This window comes from Gymnoscopelus microlampas (genome assembly GCF_963454915.1).
Source record: "Gymnoscopelus microlampas genome assembly, chromosome: 4".
In the NCBI taxonomy this organism is placed as follows: domain Eukaryota; kingdom Metazoa; phylum Chordata; class Actinopteri; order Myctophiformes; family Myctophidae; genus Gymnoscopelus; species Gymnoscopelus microlampas.
The window spans coordinates 49669064-49681722 of NC_139941.1; the positions used below are offsets into that span (position 1 = coordinate 49669064).

At 37.9% G+C, this 12659-nt stretch overlaps 1 long non-coding RNA gene and 1 pseudogene across 2 annotated transcripts in view; both read left to right on the top strand.

Annotated features, from left to right (window-relative positions):
• Positions 1-909: 909 nt before the first annotated feature.
• LOC311042950 (H-2 class II histocompatibility antigen, E-S beta chain-like) overlaps positions 910-12659 on the top strand; it is a 93706-nt pseudogene continuing 81956 nt past the window's right edge. The window contains exons 1-3 of the transcript XR_014602877.1: positions 910-1007; positions 2479-2562; positions 4416-4670. The product of XR_014602877.1 is annotated as an H-2 class II histocompatibility antigen, E-S beta chain-like (transcript). The remainder of the gene's footprint in view (positions 1008-2478; positions 2563-4415; positions 4671-12659) is intronic.
• Positions 8822-11727, top strand: LOC311042954. Its single transcript, XR_014600563.1, has 4 exons — positions 8822-8892; positions 10048-10161; positions 10502-10558; positions 11090-11727. It is a non-coding gene; the product is annotated as an uncharacterized lncRNA (long non-coding RNA).

Genomic DNA, 12659 nt, shown 5'->3' on the forward strand with positions numbered 1-12659 from the left:
ACACACACACACACACACACACACACACACACACACACACACACACACACACACACACACACACACAGTTTTAGTTTTGTCAGTAGGAGGGGCAAGATTTTGTTGGAGGGGGGTGGGAGGGAGACAAAAGCTATGGAACTCTGACTGCTATTTTTAAACTATGGAATTGGAAATAATAGATCATATTCACATGGTGGCCATTTTTGCATTTTGCATTGAAGAAACAGGGTGGCATTTCATTAACTTAATAGCAAGATGGCCGCCGTGTGAATATGGTCTTCAGAGACCACACCCCCTTCACCCTGCATAATAATACATATGTGCAGAGTAGACCAGTGGAGTGCTCCAGCATTTTATTTGGGTTTACTCTTACTTACTCTCTGAAGTGACCAGATATTTTACTTACTGATTCAAGTTGTCCCGCTTTCTTTCTTTCTTTCTTTCTTTCTTTCTCTTCAACAGAATCATCTTTATTGTCACATCACAGGTTAAAGGTGTAAAGAAGTGGGTGAAATTATTTTTAGTGCAGCTCCATCGTTTTAGTTATTTTCAGAAAGAGAAAGACAAGAAGACGGGGGAGGGGCAAGGAGAGAATAAAAGATGAATTAAACAAAGATATGTACAGTACATACGGTATGTACATGAGGAGACATAAGGTGCATCAGCAGCAGCTATACATGATATGTGCAAAAATCCAGACTGTCCTCTTTCCAGAAACAGATGATGTAACATCATATCTTTAATCTGATTGGCTGATTCTTCTGAACTAAAGAACGAGTCCTCCTTCATTCTCTTTCAGACTCCAGAACTTCTCTTCCAGTAAGCATTGTTTACTCTGATCTGTTTATTCTGATCTGTTTATTCTCATCTGTTTATTCAGATCTGTTTATTCTCATCTGTTTATTCCCATCTATTAAATTCAGTTCAGTTTTGATCAGTGATGATAAAGATTACAGCCACCCTCCTCATCCTCTCCTCTGTACTTCATGTCAAAGCGATTCCAGGAAGTAAGTACATTATATTTATGTTATTATATAATATATACATTTATATCTACTGTTATTATATAAAACCAAATAAGAACGATGCACAATACAAACAAATGACACACATGCACGCGCGCACACACGCACGCACGCACGCACGCACGCACGCACACACACACACACACACACACACACACACACACACACACACACACACACACACACACACACACACACACACACACACACACACACACACACACACACACACACACACACACACACACACACTGATCACATGACCAGTGTGTTTTTAAAGACATTTGATGGTTTCAGCAGTGAGATGTAATGAGGCTTGGATTGATGTTTAATGAACCTGAACAGCATTTTACCAGTGACGCTGAACACACACACACACATACGCACACGCACACGCACGCGCGCACACACACACACACACACACACACACACACACACACACACACACACACACACACACACACACACACACAAAAGCGATGTTAGCCTCTGTCAGTAGGGGGGGCAAGATTTTGTCGGGGTGGGGGGGGGACAAAATGTAACTCTGACTGGTATTATTTTACACTATAGAATTGTAAATAATAAACCATATTCACATGGTGGCCATTTTTTCATTTTGCATTGAAGAAACGGGGTGGCATTTCATTAACCTAATAGCAAAATGGCCGCCGTGTGAATATGGTCTTCAGAGACCACACCCCCTTGTCACCCTGCATAATAATACATATGTACAGAGTAGACCAGTGGAGTGCTCCAGCATTTTATTTGGGTTTTCTCTTCTGAAGTGACCAGATATTTTACTTTCTGATTCAAGTTGTCCCCCTTTCTTTCTTTCTTTCTTTCTTTCTTTCTTTCTTTCATTCTTTCTTTCTTTCTTTCTTTCTTGTGTTCCTCTTCAACATAATCAGAATCATCTATATTGTCACATCACAGGTTATGTGGGTGAAATTATTTTTTGTGCAGCTCCATTTTAGTTATTTTCAGAAAGAAAAGAAGACGGGGATGGGGGGGGTAAGGAGAGAATAAAAGATGAATTAAACAAAGATATGTGCATACTGTATGTGCATGAGGTTAGACACAAGGTACAGTATGTACATTAGGTTAGACACAAGGTGCATAAGGTACAGCATGTAAATGAGGAGACATAAGGTGCATGAGCAGCAAATATATACTGTTCATGATATGTGCAATAATCAAGACTGTCGTCTTCTTGGAAACAGATGATGTAACATCATATATTTAATCTGATTGGCTGATTCTTCTAAACTACAGAACAGATCCTCCTTCATTCTCTTTCAGACTCCAGAACTTCTCTTTCAGTAAACATCTGTTTATTCTGATCTGTTTATTCTCATCTGTTTATTCTCATCTGTTTATTCTCATCTGTTTATTCTGATCTGTTTATTCTCATCTGTTTATTCTCATCTGTTTATTCTCATCTGTTAAATTCAGATCAGTTTTGATCAGTGATGATGAAGATTACAGCCACCCTCCTCATCCTCTCCTCTGTACTTCATGTCAAAGCGATCCCAGGAAGTAAGTACATTATATATTTTTTATTTATTTAATTAGCCTACTTCTGACCAATCATGTACCTCTCACCTGAAACAGTTCCGGATGCTGACTGACTGACTGACTGACTGACTGACTGACTGACTGACTGACTGACTGACTGACTCACTCACACACACACACACACACACACACACACACACACACACACACACACACACACACACACACACACACACACACACACACACACACACACACACACACACACACACACACACACACACACACACACACACACACACACACACACACACCTTTTACTACCTGTATATACAATATTGAATCTTGAATGTTGGTCCAAATACATAAACATTAAAACAGATGTTAGGAACTGTTGTTGTGACATCATGAAATATGGAGAATATAATATAATACATCATGAAAATGAGGGTTTTGTGCAGAGGGAGGAGGAGGGGCCCATTATAGAACCCTGGGGATTACAGAAACCTCACATCTCCATATTTCATCATATAAGAGTGTTGCACACATATGGCTGTACATTTGTTATACCTCTTTGTAGCTGCTGCTATGTAAAATGTACTATTTGAACTGTTAAAGAAATGTTACACAGTATGGGTGTATGGCGACTATGGAGACAAACGTATTCAGTCACCGAGAGGTTAAATCGGGGGAAACGGTTACCTGCCAGACGCGCTGCTTGTCAATAATTCACTGTTCCAGGGTACTGCGTTTTGTTCATTTTATTAAAGCTAAAAACAATTCATTTAGTGGCATTAAAATACACTAGAATCATAGCATAGTGTTGAGCTATACCGTGTGGTCAGCAAAGTTGGACTTCCCCCGTTCACCCCCTCTCCATTTCATTCATGAAACCCTGAGGTGAAGCTGCTGACTGACTGACTGACTGACTGACTGACGTAGCACCAACACCATGTGACCTCTTTGTGAATGGAGTGACCAATGAATCAATTAACAACCATAACAACCCATCATAGCTTTCTATACCTGTCACCAACAGTGGGGTTTATTTGACTTATGTATTATTGTAAAGTATACTTTTTTATTTATTGGTAAAATAAATTACTTAAAGTACCAAAAGTAGTCATTATGCATAATGTCCTGTTTCACAAGTTATCGTCTAAAAAAATGTATACAAATCTTTTGAAAATAGCAGATCTACAAGTTCTGCTATTTTCAAATGGCCAAAATATATACAGTATAGGGCTGAAGTGGGTAATGTATATTTTGTAATAATAATCAAAATCTACAAAGTAACTAGTTACTAAAGTTGTCAAATAACAGTAGTGGAGTAAAAGTACAATGTTTGTCACTGAGATGTAGTGGAGTAAAAGTATTCAAAATTGGAGATACTCAAGTAAAGTAAAAAATACCTCAAAATTGTACTTAAGTACAGTACTTGAGTAAATGTACTTAGTTACGACAGCGCCACGCTACTCGGCCGCTACGGCGGGTGTGCGCTCGGCGCTGCGCACGGTAAACGCTGATCAAGGACGACACGGAGACGTCGGGTCCTGACGAGCGGACGCTGCGGTGGGCGGGGCGTGGAGACGCCGTCACAATAGAAATCTGATTTAATACCTGGTTGTTGTGAGTGACATCATGAAATATATGTTTCCTTATGAATTACTTTCATATTATAAATAAATAAATAAATACATGAAAACATTTGAATCTGTTTCAGTGTGAATAAAACGTTTAACAGGAAGCTACTTTTAATATCCAACCTGTCACTATAAGAACCAAACATGATTGTTTAACATGATGATTATGTGTTATTGTCACTGTGAAGAAGTTTGTTGTTGAATTTAATGTCATCTTTGTTTTGTTTCCAGTGTTCCATGAGGAGATTAATGTCCTTGGCTGTTCAGACACAGTTAAAGACTCATATAAAGAGTGGATGTGGGCGCTGGATGGTGAAGTGATGGCGTACGCAGACTTCAACAAAGGGAAGGTGGTGGAGCCTCAGCCTCCGTTTGTAGATCATATGACCTATGCAGGAGCTTATGAATATGCTTTGGGTGAGCAGGCGTTCTGCAAATCCGAGCTGGACACCGTTCGCACTGCCTTGAAGAAACCACCAGTGAAAGGTACATGAATACTATGAACACAATAGTTATTAACTAAAACGGTTGAATAAATACAGTGGTGTAAAGTAACTGTACAATTTTGACATATTTTTACTTTACTTGAGTATTTCCAGTTTTCAGTACTTTTACTTTACTCCATTACATCTCAGAGGCAAATATTGTACTTTTACAATTATTTGAAAACTATTATTTGAAAACTTTAGTTACTAAAAAACTTTAGTTACTAATTATATTACTTTGCTGATATAAATGTTTATATTATAAAACATACATTTCAAAACTGTAGTACTTTTACTTTAGGTACTTTAAGTATATTTTGATGCCAATACTTTTGTACTTTCACTAAAGTAACATTTTGAACACAGGCCTTTTACTTGTAACAGATTATTTCTACATTTCAGTATCGATACTTTTACTTAAGTAAATCATGCAAGTACTTTTTCCACCACTGAATACACACACGCCCGCGCACGCCCGCGCACGCACGCACACGCACACACACACACACACACACACACACACACACACACACACACACACACACACACACACACACACTTTGATTTATCTATTTAGGATTTTCAGTTAAAAAACATGAATCATGTCAAAATCCAAGATAATACAATTAAACAACAGTTACCATCAAAATAAAGTGAGAAGCAATTTTTTTAAATGGATTTTGGTATCCGTCTTTAAGTAAATGTACTCAAGTACTGTACTTAAGTAAAATGTTGAGGTATTTGGACTTTACACGAGTATTTCCAATTTCTAATACTTTTTTTTCTACTCCACTACATCTCAGAGGCAAATATTGTACTTTTACTCCACTAAAATTATTTGAAAAAACTTTAGTTACTTTGTAGATTTTGATTATTACTACAAAACATACAGTAACCACTTCAGCCCTATATCGGCCATTTGAAAATAGCCGATCTACATGTGTGACGCATTGTGAGCTTGTAGATCTGCTATTTTCAAAAGATTTGTATACATTTGAAAACTTGAAATGGGTCATTTTGTATAATGAGTACTTTTACATTTGGTACTCTAAGTACTTTTTGATGCAAATACTTTTATACTTTAACTCAAGTATTTTGAATTCCGTACTTTTAATTGTAGCAGAGTATTTTTACATTGCAGTATTGATACTTTTACTTAAATGAAACATTTGAGTACTTTTTCAACCACTGAAGGCTGGTAGAGTGTGTTGTTACTGTTGTTTTATGGTCGTATCATTTATCAATTAATAAAAGAAATTGCGAGCATGTGACTGGCACTGCATCGTGCACCCCCCCTCCCCCCAGCGCACTGCAGACAGACAGACAGACAGACAGACAGACAGACAGACAGAGTTATTGTTTACTCAGCCACGCTAGACAATTGGACACATAGAGAAAAAAACTTAACTGGTAGATCAATCTCATTGTATTTAAGATATTCAATATACATTCTAAACATTTTAATGCCAGATTTCACATCCTGAACCTATTTTAGACTTTATGTAGTGACATGTTTGGCCGATAGGGGGCAGTTAGCCTAGTGTTGATATTATACAGATGATAGTAAAACTGAACATTAATGACATTTTTAATTGTCTGTTTCCAGATGGATATGTGTTCTATGATGCTATGCACTGTGTGTTTAACTCCAGTGAGCTGAAGGACATACAGTTCATATACTCAAAGAATTTCGATGGTGATGAGTACCTCAGGTGGGACAGTAGAGTAGATCAGTGGGTTGGATACACTGAGCTTGGTGTGAAGAACGCAGAGCGCCTCAATAAAGATCCTACACAACTGCGTGGGATGAGAGCAAACCGAGAGGCATTCTGCAAAAACAACATTGAGATCAGATACTCCTCTGTTCTGAACAAGAGAGGTGAGCTGATCTCAGAGCAGCACTCAACACTCATCACCTCATAAACTATAACATGAAATCACATGATTTTATTCTGTGATGATTAATGGTGTTAATATTGATCTGATAATGATTATAAAATATTACTTAATCTGCTGACAAACATTTCAGATCCTCTTAACCCATTAAGATCTGAAGAAGCATCTGTGTCACATTTTGATTTGAGCTAAAAAGCATTACTTTACACTTTGGCTATTAAAAAATAGCAGATCTACAAGCTCATAGCGCGGAACAAAGTATTTTGAGATGGACGTCGGCATTTTGGGTGGTCCTTTACATGAAAAAGTTTGAGAACTACTGATAAAGAAACAATAGTTTTTCAGAAAACTGGATTTAGAAGACATTTGTAAAATCGGCCTCAGGTCTTAATGGTTTAAACACTTAAAGGGATAGTTCACCCCAAAAATGACTTATTTTCTATCAATTACACCCCATGAAGCCTTGAATTCATGGAGATTTTTTAGCTTTTGTCGCATTCCTGAGACAATAATTTGATTGATTAATTTGGAAAGATAATAATGTCTCTGGTAGGAGACTCAAAGGAGACTCTTTGAGTCTCTTATCGGAGAGACCGCCAGGGGCGCCGGAACGGAATATGAGGTGGGGGGACACATCCGGGACACATGCACGCGCGCGTATGTGGATCACGGGCGCGTGCGCGCGAAAATTCGGTTCGCCTCGCGAAAAATTTGGTTCGCCTCGCGCGCGCGGTGCTCGCGAGGTGCGGGGGACTGGACTGATTTTATTATTTATAAAAAATAATTAAAAAAAAAATTTTTTTTTTGGCTGGACTGAAAAGTGGGGGGACAAAGTGTCCTTTAATTAAACAGGCTCCGGCGCCACTGGAGACCGCCGGTCATCAAATTATTGGCTTAGGAATGCGACAAAAACTAAAGAAAATCTAGTTCTAGTTCAAGGCTAGGTCTATTGCTACAGTCTGCAGATTATGATGGTAGATTGGGAGTGAGTCTGCAGCTCTAACTGCAATGGGCAGTTTGTTCCACCGTTTGGGAGCCAGAAGGGAGAAGAGTCTAGGACGTGTGGAGCGTTGACCAGGGTGTTTTAGAGAAGGAAAAAGAGTCTAGGACGTGAGGAGCGTCGTCCAGGGTGTTTTAGATAAGATTCTGACAGCTTCCCTGTGTTAGCTGATCTGAGTGAGCGGGAGGGGTTGTAAGCCTGTTGAAGCTTTCTAGATCATTTGGATCTCATTTGGATAATATACAATTATTAATGATAATGACATATTCAAATGACTGGTATATATTAATAAGTGTAATAATGATGATAGTAATAATAATAATATTCTTATTTATCCAGTGGAGCCCAAAGTGAGACTGAAGTCAGAGACTCCCCCTCGTCGTGGTGAACACACTCACATGCTGAGGTGCAGCAGCTACGACTTCTATCCTAAAGTGATCCTGGTGACCTGGTGGATAGGTCAAGAACCTTTGACCTCTGGTCTCTCCTCTACCGCTGAGCTGTCTGATGGAGACTGGTACTACCAGTACCACTCCTACCTGGAGTACACACCCAGGTACACACCTAACAGACACTATACATAGAAATACACACCTAATAGACACCTATACATAGAAATACACACCTAATAGACACCTATACATAGAAATACACACCTAATAGACACCTCTACTGGTACTACCAGTACCACTCCTACCTGGAGTACACATCCAGGTACACACCTAACAGACACCTATACAGAGAAATACACACCTAATAGACACCTCTACTGGTACTACCAGTACCACTCCTACCTGGAGTACACACCCAGGTACACACCTAACAGACACCTATACAGAGAAATACACACCTAATAGACGCCTATACATATATTCTTTAAAAATAAAACAAGTGTTACTCTCTTGCTGAAAATGGCCCATTAATTGGTAGGCTAATATTAAGTCACACACACGGTATACGCTATAACGTGCTTATCTCGTTATTTAGTTTCTTCTGCCTCTTGCCTTCCTATTGTTTCTGCAATGGGGAGGGAATAGTGGAATACACAATAAACACTAGAGCGGAGGAGAGCCCAGCGGGGCATTCATGCTCCTACACAAACAAAGTCAAACAAAATATTAACAAAGATCAACGGATCAATATGTCGTTTCAGCGTGTAGATTGGGTACTATTACTGTGTGTGTGTGTGTGTGTGTGTGTGTGTGTGTGTGTGTGTGTGTGTGTGTGTGTGTGTGTGTGTGTGTGTGTGTGTATTACAGATCAGGAGAGAAGATCACATGCATGGTGGAACATCCCAGCCTGACCGCGCCTATCAAGATGGACTGGGGTCAGTTACTGTAATCTAGTGTAATCTACTGTCAAAATAGCAGATCTACAAGCTCATAGCGCGGCACCGAGTGCCGCACTATGAACTTGTAGATCTGCTATTTTTGAAAAATCGTGAACATTTGTGCAAATCTTTGAATATATGTATTTTTAAAGCAAACATTTGTAACTGTAAAATGTCTCTCAACATATGTCTTAATTTTTCTGAAAAAATATATCAGTAGTGCTCAAACTTTTTCTTGTCAAGGACCCCCAAATTGATATGTTTTTGGCCGCTGATCCCCATCAAAATATGTTGTTCCAGAAGAAAATGTTTGAGTTAAAAACGTTGTTTAAAAAATAAAATATATAAATTATATTCAAACATTTGCACAAATGTTCAAGATTTTTCAAAAATAGCAGATCTACAAGCTCATAGCGCGGCACTCGGTGTCGCGCTATGAGCTTATTGATTTGATAAAAGCAGATTAAAGACCAGATTGATTTGATAAAAGCTGATAAAAGACCAGCTTGATTTGATAAAAGCTGATAAAAGACAAGATTGATTTGATAAAAACAGATTAAAGACCAGATTGATTTGATAAAAACAGATCAAAGACCAGATTGATTTGATAAAAACAGATCAAAGACCATATTGATTTGATAAAAGTAGATCAAAGAGTCATCATGGTTTTATCAATGTGAAAACAAGACAGTTTTCTAAGACAGAACAAGCGCTGATGTTCTTTTTTACAAACTGCCTCACAGTTCTGAGTCTATGACTCTGTCCCAAGATACTTTCTGCACATTCCACAGCCTGGTTTATAATCATCATAGTAAAAGGTTGATTCATGTCTTCTAAAATCTATCATCATATCCTTTGTTTTGGATGTATTTAGCTCTAAGAAGGACATGTCACATCAGGTGACAAACTCCTCAAGGACTGGACCAATAGGGTTGGACTCATTATTACTTAACAGACTCACAATGACTGTGTCGTCTGTTTATTGTTTATTGTGTTTGGTTGTTGTAGCTTATTGTCAGATGACTCCATGTCTGAGTCAGTGAAGAACAAGGTGTTTTAATCTACTGTAATAATATGATATATGATATGATATAATATAATATAATATGATATAATATGATATAATATAATATGACATATTGGTATTGTCAGATGACTCCATGCCAGAGTCAGTGAAGAACAAGGTGGCCATGGGAGCATCAGGTCTAGTTCTGGGTCTGGTCTTGTTCCTGTCTGGATTCATCTACTTCCAGTGGAAGAAACGAGGTGATTAGCATGTTTGATTAACATGGTTTTAACATGTTTCATTAATTATTATACTACCAGTGGAACAAATGAGGTCAGATCAACAGAGGATCACATGACATGTGGAACCCTCACAGAAATGCAAACAAACAAACATGTAAAGCCACAACCTAAACTGATTTATATTGGTTAGAACACACCGGTTTAGACCAGTTTAGATAACCTAGTTAGAGATCAAAATGTGTTCTATGTTGTCACATTTAGCTTTAATACATCAGTGTTACATTTAGAGTACACACAATACAGTACATATGATTTATTTGTGTGTCTACTTTAACTGTCTCTCTTCTTCTTCTATCAGGTCGTATTCTGGTGCCGACAACCAATGATGATCTTTAGACTCCTCCCACACACCCAGGTTCACTTCCTCTTTCTTTATACTGAACTTTTTTCTTTTTGTTTATGTATAAAAGTAGAAAACACACACAAAACAACATGCTTGTGTAAGAAGTGAAACAACTAGCCTGGTAAACCATCCCGGTCGCGTGAATTTACATTATCATGTGTCTTCTGCTTAATTTATTATAATAATTAATCTAATAATCAAATGTAATAATCAAATGATTTGTTGTATCAGACAACACTGATGACAATGTGGTCAGATGAGGGGGGGGCCTGACCTTTAACCTCACATAAACTATGTCTATAAGCCTAACATTAACCCTAACCTTACTAATAACTTGTTCATGATCTATTAACCATTTATAGCATAGTTTTAAATCATTAAATCTTTAACCATTAACACACATTTAACAAGTTATGAATAACACATGAACTAATATTTTGGGAATGATTCATTTACTATTATAAGGGAAGGTTATTCTAAAGTGTTAACATGTTCACACAGTTAATACATTCCGATTCTTAATGGTTTATTGTCTTTTCACAGAACACCTGGGTGTGTTTTCAGAGAAGCAGAGAGTCATCCCTGGTGTAGAGAGGAGGAAATACATGTGTGTCCATTCAGCTTTTAAATACTCATAACAGCAGCACAATGATGACATCAACCTTTTTCACTAATGCGTCCTTTAAACAATTCAAAATGCTAATTGGCTAGCTAAGGCTAACGATAATTACTGTCTTTTCCCGGTGTTTCGCCCAGGTCAACGTGGTTTTGAGGTGAGGTTAAGGTTAGGGTTAAAGTTAGGTTTATAGATATAGTTTATGTGAGGTTAAAGGTCAGGGTTTAGGCGCCACCTGGGCGACACACCAAAGGAAGAGGGAGTCCCAATTAGTGTGGGCGGTTCATCAAATTACTTTGTATAGTTTCTGTCTTCAGAAAACACAAACATAATATTTCAGTTCTACACTATATTGAAACATTAAATAAATGATCACACACACAATCAGAGTTCTTCATATCATATATAATATTAATATCCATCTGAATGGAAGTCAGTCAACCATGTTTGTGAAAAAGGTTTTATTATTTTATATTTGACTATAAATCATTTATTATTATATAATCATTTATAATGTGTGATAATTAATGTGTTAGGGTCATCATGACATCACTATTTCCCTGTGATGGGTGGACCTGGTCCTCTAGGGTGGTCTGAGGTGATGGGTGGACCTGGTCCTCTAGGGTGGTCTGAGGTGATTATTTATCTTTCCGTTTTTCAGCTCCACTGTTGTGTTTCTATCCGTTCCTTCCCCCCTGGGATATGGGCCCCTGATCATGAATGGTTTGAAGTTCAGATGTTAGGGTTATTTTGGCTTTAATTTGCTTGGTTTGAATGTAATGTCACAATATCAATAAAGGAATGAGAAAACATCATTGTGCCTCATGTTCTCTTACATTTCACTGCAGATGGGTTGCCAATTTCAGCCAATAAAGATTGAGTGCCCATACACAATATAGAGCTATTTAACACTGTTACTTTACAAACACTCTATAGTAATGATTACTATCACAATATAGAGCTATTTAACACTGTTACTGAACAAACACACTATACATGTACGGGTTGTAAATGGAGAAAGTGCCAAAACCAGAAATTCCGCCATGACGCTTGTGACAGACAAGCGTCATGTGAACCATATGTAACCGGGTGTCGAGCAAGGAATTTACTATAATCGTTAAAATGTAAGACTACGCCACCTTGGTAATGGTTAACCAAGGACATTAAATATATATAACCTTTAAATCGGGTTCCCCAACATATGCAAGTTCGCCAATGAGGACTGAGACATGAGTTTCTCCCAAACAACTGGAAGTTTATGCACAGAACATTTCAGTACATTCACTTATTAAAGGGTTACTTAAAATATCTACTGCAGTGTAATACAATACAATCATAAAATCACAATATATACTGAATCCCAAGTAAAACTCACAATATTACTCACAACAAGGAACAAACGTGCTACATCCAGGGTCAATGGGCAGGTATGCAACAGTCGACCATAAACAGGGGGAGCTATAAGCTAAGTAGTCTAACCTTCGTCCAAATGACTAC